Source organism: Canis lupus, chromosome X (assembly GCF_011100685.1).
Source record: "Canis lupus familiaris isolate Mischka breed German Shepherd chromosome X, alternate assembly UU_Cfam_GSD_1.0, whole genome shotgun sequence".
Classification (NCBI taxonomy): domain Eukaryota; kingdom Metazoa; phylum Chordata; class Mammalia; order Carnivora; family Canidae; genus Canis; species Canis lupus.
Window position 1 is genome coordinate 72,488,535 of NC_049260.1, and position 5,082 is coordinate 72,493,616.

At 41.3% G+C, this 5,082-nt stretch overlaps 1 pseudogene; it reads left to right on the forward strand.

Annotated features, from left to right (window-relative positions):
- The first annotated feature begins 2,441 nt into the window (after window positions 1-2,441).
- Window positions 2,442-4,407, forward strand: LOC119868308 (annotated as a pseudogene).
- The last annotated feature ends 675 nt before the right edge of the window (window positions 4,408-5,082 follow it).

Consider the following 5,082-nt stretch of genomic DNA (forward strand, 5'->3'; position numbering starts at 1 on the left):
ACCAGGAGTCCGACGTGGGACTCGATCCCGGGTCTCCAAGATCGCGCCCTGGGCCAAAGGCAGGCGCTAAACCGCTGCGCCACCCAGGAATCCCCAACAACTATCTTCTTGAATCTCAGATTACTGTCATCAAAGACCTATTTATTTTCCAGAGAGATAAATTATATTATGAGACAGGATAGCTACTTAACTTCTGGACTATCTAACTCCTCCATGTGTATAGAGTTCATTTAATACAATACGTTGTACAGTAATTACTAATAAAAGAAATGTGTATTTAGATCAAAATTCTGTGTTAAGTTTCATATGAGTGAGGTTAATGAATTTCAGGAAAAAATGTACGATGATGCTTTTTTCATTCAGTTCTAGTGAGATTTGATTTCTTTTATCAGACTAACTAATTTCGGTACTTGCCCTTTTCTTATCACAATAATTTATAATAAGTGGAAACACAGGAGACATTTTTGATTAGTTGAGAAATAGCAGGTTGACCAGTGACTTTTACATGCTTGAATTGTCCATCCACAAGTTTTTTAAAACAAAATAAATGTGATAGAAAATATAGTTCTTTTCTGAAGAAGCATGTTTGATTAAAAATTCATCCACTGGTTTGACTAGTAACTGCGTCATATACACATGAGGTCTTTTCTAGATTAACTTTATAATTACAAAATAAATTTATAAGTGTTGTGGAAGGTGCAAAATGTCTTACGAAAAACCTTAAGGAAAGCAAGCACTTAACACATCAGGACTTGACATCACATTGCACAGCAACCAGTGAATTAAGTAATCTTCCTGAACAGTCTAAGTATTACCTAAAAATAATAATAAGCAAATTTGTTAACCAGAAAAAATTTTGCAAAGGAATTAAAAGATAACCAACCAATACATACTATCAGTACAAGATTTCAAAGGGACATCTCTTAAACAAAACAAGGTCCCACTTTTGAATTATAGGCATATCTTGTTTTATTGCACTTTGTTTAATCATATTTTGAAGGTATTGCATTTTTTTACAAATTAACATTTGTGATGACCCTGATTTGAACAAGTCTATCAGTGCCATTTTTTTCCAACATCTGCTAACCTCATGTCTGTGTCACATTTTGGTAATTTTTTTTACAATTTTATTTATTTATTCATGAGAGCACCGAGAGAGGCAGAGACATAGGCAGAGGGAGGAGAAGTAGGCTCCATGCAGGAGCCCAATGCAGGACTCGATCCCAGAACTCTGGGATACATCCTGAGCCGAAGGCAGATGCTCAACCGCTGAGCCACCCAGGCATCCCACATTTTGGTAATTCTCACAATATTTCAAACCTCTTCATTATTATTATATTATATTATATTATATTATATTAATGGTGATTAATGATTATTGATGTTGCTATTGTAATTGCTTTGGGGTGCCACAAATCACACCCATATAAATGATGAATTTAATCAATAAATATGTGTATATTCTGACTGCTCCACTAACTGACTGTTCCCCTATCACACTCCCTCTTCTCAGTTCTTCCAATTCCCTGAGAAACAATATTGAGATTAGGTCAATTAATAACTCTACAATGGCCTCTAGGTGTTCAAGTGATAGGAAGAGTCACATGTTTCTCATTTTAAATCAAAAGCTTAAAATGATTAAGCTCAGTGAGGAAGACACATTGAGAACCAAGAAAAGCTAAAAGCTAGTCCTCTTGTGTCAAACAGTTAGTCAAGTTGTAAATGCAAAGGAAAAGTTCTTGATGGAAATTAAAAAAAAAGCTCTTTCCAGTAAACATACCAATGATATATTTATTGTTGATACAGAGAAAGTTTTAGTGGTCTGAATAGAAGATCAAGCTAGCTGTGACATTCCCTTAAGCCAAAGCCTAATCCAGAGTAAGGCCCTGATTCTTTTCAATTCTATGAAGCCTAAACAATGTGAGTAAGCTGTAAAAGAAAGCTAGCAGAGGTTGGTTCATGAGGTTTAAGGAAGAAGCTGTCTCCTTAATATAAAAGTGCAAGGTGAAGCAGTAAGTGCTGCATCAAGTTATCCAGAAGATCTAGCTCAGATAATTAATGAAGGTGATTACATTAAAAAAGATTTTCCAAACAGCCTTCTATTGGAAGGAGATACCATCTAGGACTCTCAAAGGTAGAAAGGAGAAGTCAATGCCTTGATTTAAAGCTTCAAAGGACAGGCTGACTCTCTTATTAAGGGCTAATGCAGCTGGTGACTTTAAGTTGATGCCAATGCTCATTCCAAAAGTCCTAGGGCCCTTAAGAATTATGTTTATTCTGGGCTGCTATACTGTCATTTTCTCCTGAACAAAGAAAGGGTACAGCTAGAGAGAGCCAAGCACAGCAATCCTGATCTTCTGAGTGGTAAAGAGGGGAGGCAATGAGGGGATTGGGGTTGGAATCTGAGGCAAGGCTCTGTTCTTGACAGAGGGACAGAAGCCATGGCCTAGAAAATGGACTGTGGTGTGGGCCTCCTACACTTCTAGGCTGAGGCAGAAGATGGCACTTTGTTGGAGGTCATCCAGATCTTGGAGGCACCACCTACCAACCAGGCCACAGCAGCTGGGCCAAATGCTAGTCCCCAGAGTTCACAGTCCCCAAAAGCCAATGAGATGGCTGATGTTCAGGCTTTAACAGCTGCCACTAGGTCCAAAACAAATTTTAAGGCTCAGAACACCACCACAAAAGGCCCAAATCATGCCTTTGATTTCTCTTAGGGTTTCAATGCCAAAGAGATACCCAATGTGGCACCTAAGGCAGCCTATAAATCCCAGAATGCCACCCCAAAGGGCCCAAATGGTGCTTAGGATTTTTCTGAAACCACTAAGGCCTTAACAGCTGATATCCAGATCCAGAATATTGACCAAGCCAAGATGGCCACTTCCAAGACTGAGGCACAATCCACCTAAGTGTCTCTGAATCTGATGGTGCAGCCGCACAGATAGCAGTTGCTTCCTACGATCAGACTCTGGAGTCCAGGGCCATAATTTGGGGTGAGAGGACCTGTAAGATAAATAACTTGAATGTGAATGAGAACAGCAGTGGGAATCAGAGGAGGGCTCCACTGGCTCCAGGGACTTGAGGGTCTGCATCAGTTACAGTTACTACTCAGAACCCATATGGTGCACCCCCAAACTGCTCTAGCAGACCCCATTGGCCTGGCAGAACCCATCAGGTAGATCCTACCAACACGTCGGAGCTTCCCAGCTAGGCAGACCCAAACAGGCTGGCAAAACTCAGCTGCCTGACGGAAACCCATTGTCTGGCCTGGTATGGTTGTCTGGCTGAACGCACTGGCTTAGCAGAATCCACCTGGATGGCAGAACCCATGACGCTGCGATGGTCCTCCAGATTGGCAAAGCCTTCCTACCCCTACCACCAGCCTGGCTTCTGCTGCCTAATTGGTCACTTCCCACCGACTGGCCACACCCACCTAACTGGTAGAACATGCGACCTTCTCCCATCTTGCGTGCCTCACAGAACCTGGGTTCCTCACAGTCACAAGATACAGCCCTTCTTCAGGAAATAACAACTAAGTTGGCTGAATACCTGATGCTTAAAGATTACACTAAGGTGCCCATCAGATGCTCAGAAATACTGAAGAATATCATCCATGAATACACTGATGTTTATACAGGAGAAGAAATTTGGGATTCAATTGAAGGAGATTGACAAAGAAGAACACCTATATATTTTCATCAGTACTCCTGAGTCCCTGACTGATATACTAGAGACAATTGAAGACACACCTAAGCCCAATAACACTATCTTAGTGATATGAGGCATCATCTTCAGGATTGGCAACCACGCCAGTGAAGTTGTTCTCTGGGAGGCATTATGCAAGATGGCACTGCATTCTGGAATGAGATTGATCTCCTTGGAGATCTAAGGAAGCTTCTCACTTGTAAGTTTGTAAAGCAAAAGTACCTGTATTACAGATGAGTGCCCAACAGCAACCCTCCTGAGTATGAGTTCCTCTGGGACCTCTGTTCCTACCATGAAACCAGCAGATGAAAATGCTGAGATACAGATTCCGAAGAGAGATCCTTGGAACTGGACTGCACAGTTCATGGAGACTGCAGATGAGGCCTTGGGTTTTCTGGATGCTGCTGCAGCTGAGGCTAAGGACCAGGCTGAAGGGAGAACTTGCAAGGGTATTAGAGATGAAGCTGTAGCTGGGCCCTGTAGCTGAGATGACATTGAGTTTGAGCTGCTGATCTGGCATCAGGAAGGAGATTTTGGCGAAACCTGGTCTAGAATCCCATTTACCTTCTGGGCCAGATACCACCAGAATGCCTACTCTGATTTTGTCAGACCTTCACTGGCCCCATTATTGGCCCTGGTGGTACAGTCAATGCCAACTCTGCTTCCAACTTTGGTGTCACTGGTTTATTCTGGGTTGAGTGAGATGTTGATGTTGCTAGTCAGCTGCAATAGTCTTTCCCCTGAGTGAGGCTGAAGCCTCAAATTTCTTCTAAACACAGCTATCTAGAAAGCCACATCCTCTTGACTAAAAGTGGCATGTAGGACAAATTTACTTGCTCTTCCTTGTCTGTTGCCTTTCTTTCCCCTTGTGTGCTGTCAAGTTTTGGTATCAAATATAAACTTTGGAACAGCAAAGTGAAAAAAAAATCTATTCTGCCTGTGCTCCATAAATAGAACAAAGGGCCTGAATGGCAGAATATCTGCTTGTAATATGGTTTACTGAATGTTCCAAGCCCACTGTTGATACCTACTTCTTAGAAACAAACAAAAATAAAGGTTCGTTTCAAAATATCACTGCACATTGATAATGCACCTGATCACCCAAGAGCTCTGATGAAGATGTACAGTGAAACTAATGTTGTTTTTGTGCCTCTAACACAACATCCATTCTGTGGCCCATGGATCAAAGAGTAATTTTGACTTTCGAGTCTTATTACTGAAGAGATACATTTTGTGAGACTATAGCTGCCATAGATAATGATTCCTCTAATGGATCTAAGCAACGTAAATTGAAAACCCTCTGGAAAGGATTCCCCATTCTAGATGCCATTAAGAACATTTCTGATTCATGAGAAGAGGTCAAAATATCAACATTAA